We start from the raw sequence: 21,056 nt of genomic DNA on the forward strand, positions 1-21,056 counted from the left end.
AGTCAAAGCTGGCTGATGTGTGTCTGATTTCCACAGGACCTTGAGGGAAAGGATTTGTTAGCTAATTCAAGATAAAATGTCGGTGATTTACTGTGCTCTCGTGGGGAGGATCACATTTTAAAGGAGAGGGCATGTGAAAAAGAGAGACAATACTCTAACAAAAGCCTTTCAGGAAGTGATGACAGCAAGGTATCTGGTAGGAAGTGACTATAGAAGAAATGATATGACCTATGCAGATCAGAGTCTTTGGGGGGAGGATTAACCTGTCACTTCTCCAGTTGTGGGCACTACCACAAATGTCCTGTGACTCTGGGCACAGTTTGGTGACTGAGCATTTCCCGAGTCCCTGGGTGAGGCTGGATGTGTTTAATCTGAGCTGAGTCTGTGATGCACACAGTGCTTACCTCCGCAGCCTTCTTGAGAGGGAGAGTCCTGGCTGCACTGGGTCTCCCCTCAGAGAGGCTCCTCTGTGGCACTCAGGTGATGTGGGTCTCTGGCTGGTACCTTAAAGGTCATGGGAGCAATTTTCAATGCACTGTTCAAAAACAGTGGTTTTTAACAGGGGGCTGATTCTGACCTCACTCAGGCAACAGGTCGCAGTGTCTGAGACATTTTTAATTGTCCTAAGTGGGATGGTGGTGATGCTGCTACCAGGATGTAGGGGGTACAGGCCATGGATACTGCTCATATCTTACGGTGTGCGGGACAGCCCCACAGAGCAAAGAACTATCCAATCCAAAGGCCAATAGTTAAAGCAGAGAAGCCTGTACCTGGGGAAGCCGATCAGGAAGTAAGCACACTTTTCACATGGGCAGGTGCACAGGTGAGTAACTGCGGTCAGGGCAGGCATGGGATTCTGCCTCCTCATTTAGAGACCTTGGGAGTGATTTTGAACTCTGGCCATAATCCATAAATTTGGTGATGGAAAACAGCCTTGCTCACCATTTTCTCTCCAAGGGAGGGAAGGGAAACTGGAAAAAGGGAAACCCTTTTCTCATTTTCCCCAGGCACCCCTAGGGGAGGCAATGTATCCCTGTCACCGGGCTCAGATGTCCTGAACTACAGGGAAAGGCTGTGGACAGGCTGCGTACGGGGCTGGGGACGACCACCTTCAGTCTGTGTGTTAAGCTGTTCCCGGACAGGTCCTTAGCCTGAAGAAGTCCCTGTTCTGTTTTGCTCATGATTGTGTCTACCCTTTCCAGCACAGGGTTTAACACATATAAGACACAAATATTTGTTGAGCAAATGAACGAAAGGGTCCCTACCGAGCTTAAATAGTTCTTAGAATAATCCTTACTCCAGACTCTGAGAATGGTTCCTGTTTATAGAGGAGGGAGGCAGCCAATCAGGTGAGTGGGAGCAGGCCCTCATTTGCTGTTCTGTCTGGCCCAGAGTTAGCAATGTGCCACTCATTTGTTCCGTGTCATGTGGTGGGCCGTGTGGTCGGTGGACCTGTGCCTGCATCCGGGCTCTGCTACGTCCAGGTGGTACCAAGGTTGGTCAAGTGGCTTAACACAATGAGATTTGGTTTCCTCATCTGTAATTTGGAGATAATCTGTACTTGGTTCATAAAGTTCTAGAGGATTACATGGAATAATGCCCGATGAGTAAAGATGTCCCCAGAGATTTCACAAGAAGCTTGTAGCTGGAGGGTCAGATAGAAACGTAAACTAGCAAAATTAGAACAACATAAGTGTCACAGTGAGATAAGAGGCGAGAACACCTAGCATAATGCCTGGCACTCTGGAGGGATTCAATAAACATGAATTACCTTCTCCTTAGAAAAAATGCCCTGAGACTACAGAGCAGACATGAATAGGAGAAGGAAGCTGGGTCAGCACTTTGAGCCAGAGAAGGAGGAAGTTAAACAAGTTTATGTTTGATGGTTCCTATACTCTGTGTAATAGAGAACAGTGTCAATTCGGAGGGAGGGAAGGTAGTGGGGACAGGGGTGGGGGGAGTTTGGGAAGCTGATATGGGAAACAGGAAATATAATCAAATGGAGATGACAATACGTGTGCTGAGACACGGCTAAGACTCAAATGACAAATGGATGGTTTTTAGAGAAACAGATAGGCAAAGGCATGTGTTTTTGTTTTGTTTGTTTGTTTTTCTAGTTTTTTCCTGCAGTATGGATCCTTGCTGGAAGAGGCAGGCCTCTTGCTTGTTGGCTGCAAGGGCCATCAGGGGACAGGGACTGTGGTGGTGCCAATGAGAGAACACAGGTGAATTAGTGGGGTCCAAGGTAGGGAAGAGGAATGTGAGTCAGGAGGTGGGGAACAGAGCAGGACAAGGAACCAAGGGCCCTGGGCTATGGGAAAGGACGCTCAGATGAGAGCATCCCTCAGCTGCTGTTTTGTAGGAGCAGGAGTTCTGGGTGATAGGAACCTCCACAGGGAGGCTGTGCGAACGGGGTACTGAGGGAGAGGTGGGGTCCTTGGAGAAGAGGGGAATGAACTCTGTGTACACTGACTTTGTCCGGTGGTGGTGGGGGGGGGGGGGGGGGGACGGGCAGAAGGTGAGGCAGACTGGAAATGGAGCCAAGTGGAGAATCTTTGCCACTTGAGTTGAATTGTGCTCCCCTCCCCAAGAGATCTGTTGAAGCCCTATCTCCCCAGTGCCTCAGGATGTAACCTTATTCGGAAATAGGGTCACTGCAGATGTAATTAGTTAAGTTAAGGTGAGGTCATGCTGGAGTAGGGTGGGCCCTTAATCCAATATGACTGGTGTCCCTATAAGAGCGGACAATGCCAGTGAAGACACAGGTACACAGAGAGAAAGAAGGTGGCCCTATTGATGAGGTTTTTGGGGGTGATAGTGGGGTTCGTGGGGTCCGGAGCCGATGCCAAGAAAGAATTCTGGAAATTCTGGAATTTGCGTCTTTGATGCAAAAAGGTGACTTTATTAAAGCACCGGGACAGGACCCGTGGGAATATGAGGAGACACTGGTTATATACTGTGGAGTTGGGGGAGGTAAAGTCCAGGGGAAGTTTCCAGTGAGATTTCCATATGCTAAAGAAGATTCCCAGGGTACTGGAAGCCTAGCTATTGTCAAGCTAGGGTTGTTTTCCCTCTAGCAAAGCATTAGCATTAAGACCTTAGGGAGTTCCTGGAGCCTCAAGTATCTGTCAATAATGGGCTGCAGGTTCTAAGGAAATGGAGTTCTATCTGCCATTTCCTCCTGCCTTTGCTTCCCACACCAGTATGACAAAAGAGCAGAGATTGGGGTGAGGCAGCCACAGCTCAGGGACAGCAAGATTGCCAGTAACCCCTGGACACTAGGAAGAGGCAAGGAAGGATTCTCCCCTCTAGGGTTCAGAGAAAGCACATGCTGGGGACACCTTCATTTCTGTTGTTTCAAGCCACCCAGGTCGTGGCGCTTTGTCAGAGCAGCCCTGTCCTCTCCCCTGGTTCTAACTGCTGCCCCTTAAACTCTCTGCCCCACTCAGTGCTCCTGGCAAGCCTTTCCCACTCCCTAGTCATAGGGAGGACCTCCCTGCCTTCTCAGAATTCCAGCCACGCCTGCTCCTGGCACAGTTATGCATAATTTTAACATATAATTCCTATTGTATTGCCATTTCCTTCAAACTGATTCCAGATCTGCTTTTACCTAAAGTATAAGCAGTTTACCTTTTGGCACATCTCACACTGCTTAAGGCAGTGCTGAGCGGGAGCCACTCCCTCACCAGTGACTCTGGCTGGCAGTTACACAACACAGTCTGACTTGATCCTCTCATTTAGGTCACTTGCAATGCGCTTTTCTGGGGCAGTGCCATCCTGCTGGGGTTTGAATACTGATGGGCTCTCTTGGCTCATTACGGAAAACTATAAAACGCACGTCGTCCAACAAGTCATAATGTATTTTCTTTTTATCATGAGAACAATTCAAACACAGGAACGCTCAGCCTCAGGAAACCCCAATACCAAAGTACACGCACAACTCACTACATGGTGGGGAGGGGACGAAAGAACGGTCTATTGACGCAAAGATATTTTTGTTTGTTTTAAATTGCCTGCTAAGGCATAGAACACTTTTTTTCTTTTTAAATAACACAACTTTTCTTTTTACGCCTATCACAATAAAATTTGATTTATACAACCTTCTGGGTGCACGTACACTGTATTAAACAAGGTACACTTATGCTGAGACTGAACGGAACATAGAAAAACAAAGAGGCAAGACCTTTTTATAAAAGGGGGGCTATAAATGCATATATACAGGTCTATGCAGAGAACACCTTTTGAAGTTTCTTTAAGAAAGTGGTAACAGTGACTGATTCTGGAAAGGGGACTACAGAAGTAAGAGTCAAGGGGAAGGCAGAAAGAGGGACTTTTCGCCTTACACGATTTTATGCAGTTTTTTTTTTTTTAACTGTGTGTTTTTGAGAGAGAGAGAAAGGAAGAGAGGAAGAACAGGGATGGAAGAGGAAGGAAGGGAGAGGGAGAAGAAATAAAGGTGGCTCAGGCCCGAGGACAATTAAAAAACAAATACTGTACGCGGTCCCTAAAGGGATGGTCTCATCTTGGATATGGGGTCGAAGACTGCCCTTGGAAATAGTCAGAGAGAAGTACGCACACACACTTCTTTAATGATCAGGGCTGCTATCTTTAAAAAGCCATATTCTCATTAGGCTTTTCATGGAAAGATGATGTCATTCCTAATGTAAACCTAAGCTGCCCAGGCAGGGTGTCTCTGCTGGTTTAATTGCTCCTTATCTGCATCCTGATCCCTCTCCTTAGGGAGCCTCAGTCACCTTGGTCCCTTTGAATACCACAGACTTCTTTTGGGCTCTCTTCCCCTATGACAGTCATTTCCCATGTCATTTCCCTGGCTTGGTGGTCTCAAAATCAGCCTTTCTTTCTTTCTGTAATGAATTGTATGCAGCAGATAGTGGGATAAAAGCTGTTCAGAGCTGGAAAGGTTGCTGGAAACAATGGACTCCAATTCCCCTAGGTCACATAGGGACAAGGAGAGGGAAACTGCCCAGGTCCCACAGCTAGTTATGTTGCAGAGGTGGAGCTCGACGCCAGGGCTCTTAACCCCTACCTTGTGCTCTTGCCACAATACCACAGACTGACACGCATGTTACACCCCCCACCCCCCCGACTACATGATTGGAATAGGGGGCAGAAGAGGGAGCCTTGGTGGACATGCCGTGGAGACTGTTTCTAATTCACACAGCAGTAGAGCTGACTTATTGATAAGCCTCTCTTGATCATTAACTTGCATGTGTTGGCTAACCGCATTGAAGGAATAGTTTCTGGATGCCTCACTCATCAGTGGTTTGGTCTTTAACACTCTCCAGACTGTGTCTGATTTGTTATCGGCATTCATGCCAACCAGCCCAATGTGTGACACGTGGTAGGCATATGCCAAATTTGTACTGAGTTAATGCGTTGACTTACCATTTACATAGAAGGGAGACATCCAGTCCCTCGCTCTCGCGTCAGAACCGAACAATTCATTTGGAAGAAGAAACCAGATGAAAAGAAGTGTGTCAAAGGAGGAGGGAAAACAGAAACAGAAGCTCTGTGAACCTCTCTCCTGGGGTGCGTGCATGTGTGTGTGTGTGTGTGTGTGTGTGTGTGTGCGTGTGTGTGTGTGTGTAAAGAACAGGAGGGAAAGGAAACTAGAATTGGCTCCATGCTCTTTGGCCCTCAGCGACAGTGGGCGCACAGCCTCCCTGGGCTGGGTGGTGTGGGGCTGCTGAGGAAAGGATGAAGCTTTGGGAGAGGTGGGTGGACAGACATCGGGGCTGTGTGTTCTGAGGCAGCTTGTGGGAGAGCAGAATACCAGCTGGGACGTGTAACAGTCCGGGAACCAAGAACTTGTACTGAAAGGCATGGAAATTGGCAAGCACGGAGCAGGCACATGTGGAGATGCGCAAGAACACAGATGCACTAAGCTGCGAGGCAGTCCGTGTGGGGTTGGCCATCTCCCTCACTCCTGACTCCCCGCCCCTTCAGGTACACCCCAGAGCTGTAACCCAAACCTATCCTTCTATGGAGGGTCTGAAGAGGCAGTTACAGTACAGAGTCTCTGTGGACTGAATTCATAACCTGTGTTCATTGGCCGTCAAGACTCTTAGATATGTCATCATTCTCTTCACTCAGTGAGAATTTTGGAGAAAACCATCGTCCCCTCTCCCACAGAAATAACAAACAAGGATCATGGCAGATTCTGTGTGGGAGGGAAGCTTTCCTCTCTAGTCATATGTCCTCTCTGGGGACTCTTAGAATCAGAGCCTAAACAAAGCTTTGAGTTCAGCTGGTCTAACCCTCATTTTACAAATGAAGGCATTGAGGTGCAAAGGAAGGAGCATGATTTACTCAGGGTCGCAGAACCATCCAGAAGCGCAAAGAGTTGTCAGCACTCGGTCTTCCTGTTTCAAATTGCATGATTGTTCCAGCCTAGTAGTGGCCTCACCACAGCCTCTGCATGGTAGTTTGGAGTTTAAGGCCAACGTAAATCATCACTCATACCAACGCTGAGCTACACGGGATGATCACCAGGGCTCTTAGCAGAATCACAGATCAGGCTGTGGTTTCCTTTGGGTTCTTTCACTGGCTTTTCCAAGCCCTCTTTCGCTTCTTCTTGTTTGATTTCCTCTCGCTTTCCCCCCACTTCATGCTGTCCCTGGTGTCTGAATGCCCAAGGGCTCTGTCCACCTGCTCAGCCATCCTTCCGTTGAAGTGTTCAGATGCCAAAGTGCCATTTTTTCCCCTGCGACTTGGGTCTTGGGTCAGAAATTTTTTAATTCCCCCCAGGAGTGCAGCTTTCAGCTACATGGCTGGGTGGATTCTATGACTCAACTCATCCAGTGGGTGGTGTGAATGATTTCTACTCTACCATACCAGCAGGAGGTCTGTTAACCTGGCTGATTCCTCGCTGGTACAGTGTTTACTTTGCTAATGTCCCCTTTGTAATCGCCTCACTCTTATGTCAGAAGAGTCAAGAGGAAGGAGCCGTGGCAAAAGTTATCAACTCCTGACATAGTTGATGGTGGGAGCAGGGGGCAGGCAGCACTAGATTCCTTTAATACCCACTGCGTCTCTCTCTAAGTGTTCCCTAGTTATGCCCACCTACTCATATTTACACATAACTTATAGTCCTTCACTGAGAAGCATTCGGCATGCTCCATATGCATTGCCTCATCTGATTTTCCCAGCCTGGGGTACAGGCATTAACCTGCCTTGCAGATAAGGACAGAGGCTTCGAAGGATCAAGCACACTGCTAGTTAGAGGAGCCAGGATTTTAACTGAGGTCTCTGCTTTGAAGTCTTCCAAGCTTTCTACGGCACCGTTCTGCCTCCTCAAATCTAGTGCTTTTTTGCCTCGCTTCTTCTGTGATTCCCATAATAAATTCTTTCTTATCACTAGCTGTGACATTGGCTTTCTGTGGATGAAAAATGTAACCTTTCTTACTCTGAAAAACCTGAGCAAGGGAGAGACCATCTGATATCAGTGTGTGGTGAAACGTGGATGCCTGATGCTGAGTTACAGAATCATCAGCATCTTGCCTGACCTCCCTGCAGTGCCAGGAGGGGATTTTGCAGGTTTAATTTGAAAAATTTGTTCTGTGAATGTTCAGCATTGGTTTTGTTTGTGGTGGAGAGAATATCTGAGGGAAATATCTACCCAGGCTGGTCCTGGAAAGCCAAGTTGCTGGGTCAGCCTGACAGGGATGGCGGGGGCCGATGGAATTCAGCCAAGAAAATAGCTGCGCTACGTTCTCCGTGGACAAGACCTCAGGACAGGCTCAGGTGCTCAAGAGGAGTGACTACTGTGGGGCTTGTGGCAGCGTGCGAAGCACACAGGCTAGGAATCCAGTGACCTGGATTCTCCAGAGCACTGGAAATGTGCTCCCCCGTTAGACTATATGTCTTTCCGTCTCTCACGTGCTTCGTTTCTGCACTTCTGGTCTTTATTTCATAGATTTATATCATAGATCTATATCATAGATTTTAAAAATATTTGTTACCATTCCCCTTTTCCCGTGTTCTCTGCAGGAGGGCAAACATTCTCATCTAATACTCTTTCTAGACTCATGCCATCTGCTCTCACTCACCCAAGTATCAGAACTGAGCTACAATTCTGCTTGGGGAATGTGGTGAATTTGACAGATACTCTAATCTCTTAAGAAACTTCCTTTAAAAAAATGTTTATTTATTCATTTTTGAGAGAGAGAGAGAGAGAGAAAGAGAGAGAGAGAGAACGAGCACAAGTGTGGGGTGGACAGAGAGAGGGAGACACAGAATCCCAAGCAGGCTCCGTGCTGTCAGCATGGAGTTCATGAGATCACGACTTGAGCCGATGTCAAGAGTCAGATGCTTAACCGACTGGACCACCCAGGGGCCCCCAAACTTCCTTTTAAGAAACAAATCTTTTCTTTTAATTACTGACAAGTCTTATTCTAGCCTTATTCTAGCTTTGGTCTAGTCTTATTCTAGCTTTGGTTCCTACTTTGGGAAGCTCAAAAGAAAACCTAAGAAATTTGAAGAGGAAGAGTAAAAAGGGAAGCCAGGTTTAGCCAATCTGATTCTGTGGAAACTCAGGGAATATCTAGTTGTGACATTTAAGGCTCCACTTGGTAAGTCACCTTATTGCAGCCTGCTTCCTATCAGTCCTAATTCCACCATTTGACAGATGCCAGAGGCCCCTGCCTCACACTGATAAAGATAAACCTGTTTTTCAATAGAGAAGAATTCTTAATTATAGGGTTAATGCCTTGAACATTCAGGAGCTGATCTGGCCAGCTAGACCACAACTCCAGGAAGAAAAGCCACCAGCCTGGGAAGAATGGAACTCATGTCAGAATGGAACTCAGAGCTTCCTCTTACTAATCCTGCTCTTACTTCCAGCTGGTGACAGAGAAGGGGGTGTCTGTCTGTCATCTTAGCGTCTGGTCTTGAGCCCTGTGTTTCTGCCTTTCATACTGGTTACACTTTCAGTTGTGTCCAAGTATAGCCCTCTACTTATGGGCTATACTTGGACTCACCTGAGCCCTGCTAAGCCATCACTCTCCACTTAGTTCAGCACAGGGTGTAATGTAGCAAAAAATCAGAGGTACCCACCTGTCTATACCAAAAAGAGAAGGTTATATCCTGCCTAGGCTTGGTGCACCACCCTGGGGATTCATGGTAGGGGGTGAGGGAACAGTTCCTCATGGGTATCTCTTGGTCTACCCTGGACACAAACATGTAGTAAGAAGAGCTAGACTTTGGCTGTCTGTCCTTGTATTCCTCAGAACTCTCACCTAGACTGCCCCAAGCCGCCTTCTTCTTTTTTTTTTTTTTAATTTTTTAAATTTTATTTGAGAGAGAGAGAGAGAGAGGAGAATCTTAAGCAGATTCCATGCTCAGCACAGAGCCCAGCACAGGGCTCAATCCCACGACCCCGGGATCGTGACTTGAGCTGAAGTCAAGAGTTGGCTGCTTAACTGACTGAGCCCTGAGCTACCCAGGTACCCCTGCCCTGAGCCTTCTTGGGACTCAGACATTCCTGAACTCTTTACGTGTCCCATGCCAGTAATCAAAAGAAATGCATGCTCAGGTGTGTTAAAGTTCTCATGGGTATTTACATTCGCATTTTCTGATGTAGGGTTTGACAAACTTTTTCCTTAAGGAGCCAGATAGTAAATCTTTTAGGTTTTGCAGGCCATATGATGTCTATTGGGACTGCTCAGCTCTGCCGTTGTCACATAAATGCAGCCATTGATAACATGTAAATGAATGATCATGGCTGTGTTCCCATAAAACTTTACTTATGGGCACTTCAAATGTGAATTTCATGTAATTTTCATGTGTCATAAAATATTATTCATCTTTTGCTTTAAAAAAAAGCTGTTAAAAAAGGTAAAATCAGATCTTTGGATGTGAAAAACAGGGAGCAGACCAAATTCAGCCTGTTATTTGCCAACTCTTGATTTAACTAACAGCAGTGGACACCTGGCTAAAATTTTTAGGCACCACCCAGACTGTTAGCTCCTGCTTTTCTGGAACTTCTCTCCTTCTTGAGCCAATGTAGATCAGGTCAGGGAGCCCCCACCAATGGTAGCAGCTGGAGTTACTATTGTTGCCGTAGGTCTAGGTGTTTTTTGGTTTCTTGCAATTTCTTAGAGAACTTCTGGAGATTTGTGGAATAACTTTTTTCCCTCCTCTCCAGAGCTGGCTTGGTATATATTTTAGTTTTCTATTGCTGCCATAATACATTACCATTACTACAAATGTAGCAGCTTAAAATAACACTTTTCTTCACTCACTCTTCTGTATGTGAGAAGTCCAGGTTAAGGCCATGTTGATTGGGTCTCTATCATTTGCAGTGGAAAGAATCCTGGCTAATATAATGGTGGTGTACAATATCACTACCCTATGTTCTACTTATTATGCCTCTAGACTATAAGCTCTTTAAGAGCAGGGATTGGATCCCTTTTGTGTAGCTCCCACAGGAAGGGGCACTTAGTAAGTGTCTGAATTATGGGGCATTGAAGCCCAGTGCCTAGAGAGCCTTGTTGTCAGGAAGGAAGAGAGACCATCTGAGCACGAGAAAGACTGAGAAGCAAAATGGGTGCAAAGAAGCCAGCAAAGGAATCCTTGTGCTCACACGTGGAAGTTTGAGCAACAGAAAACAGGAGAAAGAGTTGGCAAATAGGAGTTTCATTCTAAAGTAATTCTAGGCACCATTAGGTTTTTTAGCTCCCATATTTCTGGAACTTCTCTACTTCCTGAGACAATACGGAGCAGCTTACGGAGACCCAACCAGTGATGGGGACTGGAGTTCCTCTTGTTACCTAGCTGTGTGCATACTTTGTGAAAAGGGCTTACAACATGCCTGAGACCCAGTGCATGCTCAATAAATATAACCTATTATTATTCCTACTGTTAGACATTTTTTAGTATTCTTTTCCAAAATGAGTGAAGCTGTCAAGTGGGCCCAGCACCCCAGGTGTTTTGCTGTTGACCAGTTGTACGAATGTATTTCATAACTAGCTGAAGAATAAATCTAAAGTTTCTGTTAACTGCGATAGACAATTCTGATCTATGGAGGTGACTTTAGCCCAGGGGCAGTGACTGCGAAGGAAAAAAGTTGGTGTGTAATTGTGGCTCATTTAGAGCTCTGACAAGTCACAATGGATTCTGGAAGATGGACTTCAGGTTTATAAAAGAAGAATTATCAAATCAGAGGTTTTAAGGAAAATTATTACTATCTTGGTTTCTGAGTACAGAGAGAGAGGATCAAAAGTAATTTTCAGTATGAATAGGAATTTCCATAGTCCATTTGGGGAAAAGGTTTTATCTTCTCTTGTATATAATAGTCATTATAAGATGAATTATTAGCTTTTACATCTCAATCTGATGTCACATTTTCCAGTTTTATTGCTGTGATTTAATATTCTATCTTAAGCAAGTTTCTAATGAGAAATCACAGAAGAATTATTGCTGGGGAGGAGATTTCAAGATTTCCAATGGGTGAGCATGAAAGAGGTATAAAAAATAGGCTTCTGGATTTTTTTTTTAAAGAGCTTGTAGGATTTTAGAGCTTCATTCCTTTCTCTAGAGCAGGGTAGATGCAGTTTCGGTAAGTTAGATCACTGGGCACAGCTCTTTGATCACATTAGTTGAAAGGGATCTGCACATCCTTTGATTTCCTTCAAATACTATGCCATTTTGACACATCCTGTGACTTCTCCCTATATTCTATTTATATTCTATTTCTCTCTCTAGACTGCAACTTCTTTGAGGAAAAGAAGTACATCTTATACATATATAAGTGCCCACGTTTGCCAACAGCTAACTGAAGGTCCTATATGTAACAAGGCACTTGAAAAATGGGTGGGTTTATGGAAGTTAAACGTAGTGCAGAGAGGGATTCCAGAATTCTCTATAAGACCACAGACATAGTCCATGGTCTAGCCCTCACATCATCCACTTCCTAGGTAGATAGCATTGAGCTTTATGACTCTGATCATTCTGAAACTGTGGAGGACTTCTCTACAAGCTTACTTTGGCTCCATATATGATGGAGCCTATTCTCTGGCATGAAACAGCTCGTATTAACACGAGACTTTAAAATAATAACCCTTTACAGGAATGCAGATTTTTAAATAGCTTAGTATTTTTTTAAATAGTATTTTCACTTTCTGCCCAATTGAAGAGGTCATCTTATATTCTTTGGTGAGTCTAAAGTTTCACTTTGTCCTACCTGCACAGCTTCATCATGGAATGTTAGAGTTGGAGAGTTTATCCAAGACTGCCTTAAGGCATGCTCTTGTTGCAGAAACTTGAGTCTGCCTTCGTGGAAGGGGGCAGATGGGCCTAGACCTCAAAAAGAGAGTAGAATTGGTTAAGTGGAGAGCTGGGAGATGGAGACGGTGTAGATTCCAGCAGAAGCATGGGCGATAATGGGGAGGGGGTATAGGGATTGGATAAAGGGAAGTAGGAACTTACTGGGTGTGTTTAGACACAATGAGAAGACAAGTGTGACTTGTGAGCAGGGTAGGAAGTGAAGGGAGCTTGCATTTCATAAACCAGGCCCTGTGCCAAGTACCTTACTTAATGTTCACAATACAGTTGACCCTTGAACAAGGCAGGGATTAAGGGCACCGGTGCCCCTGGGCAAGAAAAAAATCTGTGTATAACTTTTGGCTCCCTCAGAACTTTACTAAGAGCCTACTGTTGACTGGAAGGCTTACTGATAACATAAACAGTCAATTAACACATATTTTGTATGATATGTGTCTTAGGTACTGTATTCTTACAATAAAGTAAGGTAGAGAAAAGAAAATGTTATTAAGAAAATGTATTAAGAAAATACATGTACACTTTACTGTATGTATATAAAAAAAATCCCCATATGAGCAAACCCGTGTAGTTTAAACCCATGTTGTTCAAGGGTCAACTATAATTCCATTACGTTCCTGATGCTCAGTCCGCTTTACAGATAATGAAGCTGTTCATGAAAGTTAACTTGCCATCCCTCACACAGCCAGTGTATTTTCCCACCAATTATTCCGTAAAGACTCACAAAGGGGAGCAGTTCAGCGACATTAGATAGGAAGTGAGGTTGGGGCTATTTTATAAAGGCTTTGATGTCCAGTGAAGGAGGATAGGCTCATCTTAAAGACAATGGAGAGGCCCTCAAAGTTTTCAGTTTGGGACTTTGGGAAATGGCATTTAGGATACAATAAAGGAGGTGAGTTAGGAAGCTTTAACCTGGCAGCTGTAAATTCCTCAGCTCATCTTTGAAATGCGAGCTTTTTTACTTCAGTTCCTGTCAGTCCTAATTTGTTTATTAGGTTGTACCCATTCTCAAAGGGAAGTAATGAAAGGGAGAGTGTCTGAGACGCCACTGATCCACACTTGCACCTACTCAAGCTGTCAGAATGAGGGGCAGGGCGTTTTCTCACCTGCTACTGGCAGAATCCAGAGCAGAGAAGGGCATGTTAATGCTTTCTTAGCAACACTGAGCAGTTGTAACCAAGAGAGCATTGTAGGCATTCGTTCTGAATTTTTCATATTCTCCCTATTCTAGTTTTATCCCCTCAAGTCATGTACTAACTTCAGGGCTGGAAACTTTTTAGCTCACCATCAATTTCCTTGCTGTTGAGGAATAGAGGTGAGTCGTTGACATTATTACCTTCTTGCCCACAGTAAGTTTAATGTGAAATGGAATTATGTGACAGGACACGACGGCTGTCTTTTGCCTTGAAAATTAACACCTCACCTTCACCCTGGTGTTTATATTTAATAAGTGCGTTACTCCATCATTTGTCTTTCAGCAGCACTGTTATCCATCCTATTGTGCAATTAAAGCAGCTGCCTGTCTCATTAGCCACGAATCCGTCTTGGCATGGTTTACCTTCCCTTTTCGTACTGTGGGCTTGTTCAGTTCCAGATCTCCTGGCACTGCCCCTGTACTGCCAGGGTGACCCTGGAAAACATTTTAAGTAGGTAAAAGTTACGGACAGTATGCTTCTTTTTCCAGTGCCTTCGTGCTGACCCTAGGCTGCCCAGAGATGCCAACACAAAGCCTATGAAGACATGAGCATTGCCAAATTCTTGGGGCTTTCTTGGCTGCCTTCTGCTCTATTAAAACCTACCCCTCCTTTTTATCCACCCCCCCCCCCATTGCTGCAGGGTCTTGTTCTCAGCGAGGTGAATATAAAAGGCAATAAATCAATCCAAAAAATTTTAATCTTCACTAATGAGTAGCTGAGCTAATGTGTACACTTCTAAGGTAACATTTCTTCTTTTTCTTGCAGAAAATGTACAGCGGCAAGGAACTTAACAGACCATTATAGTACAAGTACCAGAGGTTCTGAGTCAGTAAATCTGAAGTGGGTTTAAATACATGAATTTTGAAAAAGCTTCAGTTGATTCTCCCATGTCACTGTGGATAAGAATACTACTCTCACGAGTTAATGATGGTGAAGTTCTAATGCTTCCCTGTCGAATACAGTAGCCACTTGTCACATGTAGTAATTTGCATTTAAATCAGTTAAAATTAAATGAAGTTGAAAGTACCGTTCCTCACTCATACTGGCCACATATCAAGTGCAAATATAGACTATTTCCATCATCACAGAAAGTTCTATTGGTCAGTGCTGCTATAAAGCACGAATCCAATACGTTTATTGTGTATTCTAAGTCAAGAAATGGCACACTGGGAAGCAGAGCAAGATGGGAGGTCAGAGGGAGGTCTTAGGACCTATCTTCCCTGAGGGGGAAAGTACTGGGAGGTGGGCATTTCCCTGCTGCCTAGAATCTGATTAGATTGTAACTTCTAGCTTAGCTGTTTTCATCAGGTTTTTGGCAATTGCTATAAATACCACCTTACAGTGACATACTAATTCTAATAAAACTTACATTCTACTACTTGGGTTTCTAGCTTCAATATCCATTCACTTGCATGCTCGCAATAATCATATGGAAGTAATATTCCTCTCGGTTAAGAGCACAAGAACATGAAGACTCATCAATGGAGAAATTCCCCCAGGGTAATGTTGATTGAGAGGAGATATAGGCAAGTGTGCATAGCGTTATGTTGGTCATTTGGATGTTTGCTCCCTGATCCATTCCTCCCTCCTCCTCTGCTCTCTGAATTACAAAGTGGCAGATGCCTGCAGATTGTGTTTTCTAGGCTCCCATGTCAGCTGGCTTCCAGCTGAGTGGAGCCAATGGGAATCATGGTGGATTTCTGTGGGCTGTAAGCAAGAGAGGAACCAGGGAGTCATCTTTGGCAGCTGTGTCTCTCCTCCATGGCTCTGACCACCTGGACAGCGTCACCATGGTGCCAGCTTCCACCAGGTGACCATAGCTGCTGGGATGGTGTAGCATTATCTCCCGTGCACCTTCAGCCTAGGGCTGAGAGCAGTTCGCTGCTCTTGCCAGCTTCTGGGCTGCCTCCGCATTCCATGTTTGGCTTCTTAGCTCACCCATTACCAGTGTAACCGATATCTTGCACTGAATTCTCTCTTACTTAGAATGGTTTCTGTTTTCTTGATTGGGTCCTGTTTAAAACAAATATGATCCTTCTAGATAAAAAAAATGCTAATCTATACAAAATAGGTCTGTGTGTAATATATGTGTAATATATGATTATGCGAGTGTGGAGAAATCATAAAAGGATTAGTACTAGGTTGTTAGCATGGAATATTGGAATGGGGGTGAATGGTGGAGAGGGGTGGGAGAGAAGGATAAAGCTAAACTAAAAAGGAAGGAAAACGACCGCATTAAAAATGAGTGATATGATAATGCGTGCATTTACGCAAAATCATGAGAGCTTATGTTTAAATAAGAGAGATGATGAAACTAGCTGGCAGAGTTTACTGACCTGCCCTGTCAGTAAGTGGTGCAGCTGGAACCTGAACCCCAGATCTTCTGACTCCAAATTTGGGTGTAGCATAGTGGTCAAGAATCCCAACTCTGGGGGCGCCTGGGTGGCGCAGTCGGTTAAGCGTCCGACTTCAGCCAGGTCACGATCTCGCGGTCCGTGAGTTCGAGCCCCGCGTCGGGCTCTGGGCTGATGGCTCAGAGCCTGGAGCCTGTTTCTGATTCTGTGTCTCCCTCTCTCTCTGCCCCTCCCCCGGTCATGCTCTGTCTCTCTCTGTCCCAAAAATAAATAAACGTTGAAAAAAAAAAAATTTTTTTAAAAAAAAAAGAATCCCAACTCTGGAGCCGAACTACCAGTGTCCATGACCACGGATCCATCACTTAAGGCTTTGCCTGGTGTCCTCACTGGTGAAACAGGGATAGTGATAGTGTCCACTTCTTAGAGTTGTTGACAAGATTAAATTAGTTAATATTTTTAAGACACTGAGTTCCGTACTTGGCATGTAGTACGTTCAATATAAGCATCAAAGGGGTGTTTTTCTGTCACTTGGTTGTATTACATGTATCAAGAAAGTGTGAACATTGCTTCCGCTATTTTAAGTTTTGCATTTACACTTTGAGGAGCCAGCAGTTGTAAGATCTGATCAAACTTAACCCAACAAAATAATGTGCCTCTGCTTATGGACAAAAAAAAAAAAAAAAAAAAAAAAAGGAAGAAGAAGAAGAAGAAGAAGAAGAAGAAGAAGAAGAAGAAGAAGAAATTAAAGAAATTGGAATACAAATTTTACTTTGGGGAATCTATCTTAGTGAAATAAAGTTAAGTATGGCAACAGCTTTATGTGCAAATTTGTTTCTTGCTGCATTTTCATAATGCATTGGATTGGGAGCTACTTAAATATCTTACCATGAGGGATTGGTTAAGATAACTGTTTAATATCTATTTGATGGAACATCATAAACTCGTACAATTGCTTAAGAAAGTAGCTAATAACATCTTAAGTACTTGTATTATAATGTTATGTAAAAATACAGAATTTTAAATTATAGACATTATTATATTAAGGTAAAATTCTTGCATGGAAATGGCTAGAATAACATATACCCTTATAGTGAAGGAAACAGATCACACACAATTTTATATCAAGCAACCAGAGGCTAATCTGAGGTGAAGCCTTCTCATTTCTGTCTGTGAGATTGGCTGGTCTCCTGGTCTGCCCTGATACATTGGTCTTCCCTATGGGATGGAAATCAAGGTTGGAGGCAGTACACTAGGCTGTGTGTCTTTTTCATGAGCTGATGTTTCATTGGAATGTGTGTGTGCAGGGGGACATCTATCTATCTAAGGGAAGGGTGTTCCTAGATTTGTGGAGTGACTAGGGAAGAATGGAGGGCGTGGAAGGAAAATTCTTCACTATCTTGCTTGCAAAGGTTTATCTCAGAGTCAGGCCAAGAGTGACAATCAAATCAAGTCAGAGCTCCTTTCTGGCGTCAGCAGTCCAGATGACCCTGATTAAGCCCTGGGTCAGAGCATCCTGGAAAGACTTAGTGGTTCCCTCTCTCTAAGCACTTACCATATTTTGCTTTGTGCTTGTGCAATATCTTCACGGCAAGTTTCTGAGGGCAAAGCAAGGACATTGTGTTCCTTTTTTTTTTTTTTTTTAATTGAGATATCCTTTATATACCATGCAATTCAGTCATTTAACAAGTACATTTTAGTGGTGTTTAGTATATTCATAGAGTTGTACAACTATCACCACTAGTTCATTTCAGAACATTTTTATCACCCCAGAGAGAAACCCTATACCTATTAATAGTTACTCCCCATTACCCCTTTCTCTAGCCCCTGACAGCGACTAATTTGCTTTCTGCTTCTAGGGGCTTTCCTATTCTGGACATTCCAAATAAATGGAAACATACAATTTTGGCTTTTTGCATTTGGCTTATCCATGCCATAGCATTTGTTCCTGTTCTCATGAAGCTTATAGTCATTAGACAAGTAATCATGGGAATTGATAAATAACGGTAAATTCTGGAACTTTTGAGAAGGAAAAATTCAGACCATATTTTACTTGGGTGAGAAGGGAAGTCTTCTTTGGTGAGGGAATGTTTAGGACTGGTCCTGAAGGATGAGTAGATACTAGCCAGGGGGAAGGACGGAGGGACATAGGATTAGTGTGCAGAAGGCCCAGTGGCAGGAAAAGGATGTGGGTGGTAATTTCCAGGAAAGAAAAAAGGCCATCAGAGCTGGGGCATGGTGAGCAGGGATGTGGGTGACATGTGTTTTGGTTGGTGAATTAGGCAGGGACCAGAGTACATAACATCTTATTACCCTTGCTATGGGTTTTAAATTTTTATCTCAAGTGCAATAGAAAGCAATTAGAGTGTTTTAAGCAAGAAAATGTTAAGATGCAGTGTTTGTTAATAAAAGATCATTCTGGAGGCTATTCAGAGAAGGGGGGCCAGATAGGGGAGATTTAGTAATCCTGGGGAGAGCTGACGGTGGTCAGGCTAGGGTGGTAGCAGTGTAGATGAATGGGCTTGAGGTTTATATTGAAAACAGAACTTACGGGATTTGGTCATTGGTTGAATATAAGTGCTGAGGGAAAGACAGTGGCAAAGGATGAGTCCCAGTTTTTTTGGCATGAGCCACAGCATGGAGGAAAAGGCTCTTTAGGGAGATGAGAAAAGCTGGAGGAGGAGCCTATTGAGGGCTTGGGGCCGGGAGGATCAAGAGTCGGTTTTGGACCAACTAATTTAAGATGCTCATGAGATAGCATCTTCTAGCAGAGAGCAGACAGGCAGTAGAATAGTCTATCTGAAGCCCAGAAGGGAGGTTTCTCCTAGAGATATGTATTTGAGAGTCTTTGACACATAAAAGGGCTGTGGACAGTTTGAAATTTCCAGGGGAGAAAATGACGAGTGAGGGGTGCCGAAGACCCAGGTCCCAGCCTTGATTAACTGCAATAGCATTAAGATAGAGGAGGGGCGCCTGGGTGGCTCAGTCAGTTAAGCGTCGGATTTCAGCTCAGGTCATGATCTCACGGTTTGTGAGTTCGAGCCCCACCATCAGGCTCTGTGCTGACCGTTCTGAGCCTGGAGCCTGCTTCGGATTCCGTGTCTCCCCTCCTCCTCTGCCCCTCCCCTGCTTGTGCTCTGTCTGTCTCTCAAAAATAAATAAATGTTAAAAAAATTTTTTTAAAGATGAGAAGAGCCAGCAAAGCAGGCTGGGAATGAATAGCCAGAAAGGCAGAAGGGGAGCTGGAAAGTGGGGTGTGGAGTCACAGAAGCCACAAGAAGACAGTTTTTCAAAAGCGAGCATAGCTCCTGAGATGGCTGCTAAGAGTTTGGTAGTAGCATGATTTTTTGATGTGCCTGATCACATCGGGTTTCATAGATTGCAGGACGTCGGTACTAGATTGAGGTAAGTGGGAGAATAAAGGCAAATGAGGAATTGATGGGATCTGCAGACAATTCATAATGAGTAGCTTGGCTGTCAAGGAGAGTAGAGAAGTAGAACAATCTTTGGGTCAAGGAGCATGTTTTAGTTTTAATTTTGGCTTCTTTGTTTTTATTTCAAGATTGGAGAGAATAGAGCTTTTTTGGATGTTGATAGAAAGCAGGCTGAAGATACTTGAAGAAGTGAGAGGCAAAACTGATGTAATCTGTTCCCAACAAGGTGGGGAGGACAGGGGTCCGTGGTACACGGGGCTGGGGTGAGCTTTTTGAGGCTGGAGCAAGAAGATGGGTGGAGACAGACAGGCAAAGGAATTAGTGGTGAGCAGGAACAGGTGTTCCTTCTGGTGGACCTCTGGTTGGTGTCCTCATGAATGGAGAGATGAGAGTCGCTGAAAGGGAAGAGCTGGGTAAATCTGTCTGAATTATGAGAGTGTGAAGAAGGGATAAAATAATCATTGTGGGGGTGGAAGAGGACACTCACTACAGGCAGTAAGGGGAAAAAAATCCAAGCTGTTTTGCTTGTCATTCACTTGTACAAATACTCCTTATTACCACCATACTGAATAAGACGTATTTCCTGTCCTCGTGTTGCTCACTGGAGGTACAGCCATAACTATTGCCCATAGTTGAAATATGATTCATGTGGAAACAGGAGAATGCAGAGTGGACTATGGAAGAAAGGGGAGGCATCATCAAAAGGAAAGGCAGTCTGGGTGTTGGGAGGTGTTGGCACTGGTTATGAAAGGTTTTTCTGGAGGAAGAAACATCTGAGTGAGCTGAGAACAGAAAACTAAGAGTTATACAAAAACCTGGAAAGCTGGAGAAATTCCCAAGAGGTCAACAAGGGTGGAGTTTAATGTGAAGGTGGGATGGGTAGTGGTAAGTGATGGGGCTGAAGGGCTGGACAGAGGCAGATCCTGGAGGCAGACTAGGTGTTAAAGAGCTCAAACTGCCTTCCATTGGTGTTCAGGAGTTCATGCTGGGCTCTTTGGAGGATAGCAGCAGGGTTTACCCTTTCAGTGGGTCACTAGCCATTGTGAAGAGAGACGTGGAGGAGCTGGGAGTGCAACCAGAAGGAGAAGTCAGTTAGCAAGCTGTGGCAATAGTCCAGATGAGAGGTGGATCAGATGACCTCCACTGTCCCTCCACCTTTGCCTTCTTCCCTGGAGATTAAACATCGCAGGCAGGAATTTCCCGTTGGTCAGACCTGGCTCATTTCCTGGTGCCTGGGCTGGGGAGAGGGGATATCTACCACTCTCAGACTGTCAGCAGAAAATGGAGCCTTGCCACCCAGTAATCCCCCTAAAGTAGGGAAGTCCACCCAAATAGAAAGTTTTCATTGTTATTGCTGAGTAGACAAAATAATGGCAGATGTCCACTATATTATTCATTCTATGACTTTCCTTTTCATGCAGCCATATGCTTTGCAGATTTTTTCATATTAGTAGGTATACATTTACCTCTTTCCTTCTACTGCAGCACGATTAAATTCTTTTTTTATTTTTATTTTATTTTATTAAAAAAAATTTAAACATTTATTCATTTTTGAGAGACAGAGAGGGACACAGTGTGAGTGGTGGAAGGGCGGAAAGACGGAGGCAAAATCCGAAGCAGGCTCCAAGCTCTGAGCTGTCAGCACAGAGCCTGATGTGGGGCTCGAACACACAAACCATGAGATCATGACCTGAGCTGAAGTCGGACACTCAACCGACTGAGCCACTCAGGCGCCCCAAGTGTGATTAAATTCTTAATAAATACATCTTAAACTC

General features: G+C 44.4%; 1 pseudogene; it reads left to right on the plus strand.

Annotated features, from left to right (window-relative positions):
- The first annotated feature begins 1,400 nt into the window (after positions 1-1,400).
- LOC123587497 overlaps positions 1,401-21,056 on the plus strand; it is a 36,132-nt pseudogene continuing 16,476 nt past the window's right edge.

Source organism: Leopardus geoffroyi, chromosome D3 (assembly GCF_018350155.1).
Source record: "Leopardus geoffroyi isolate Oge1 chromosome D3, O.geoffroyi_Oge1_pat1.0, whole genome shotgun sequence".
NCBI classification, from domain to species: Eukaryota; Metazoa; Chordata; class Mammalia; order Carnivora; family Felidae; genus Leopardus; species Leopardus geoffroyi.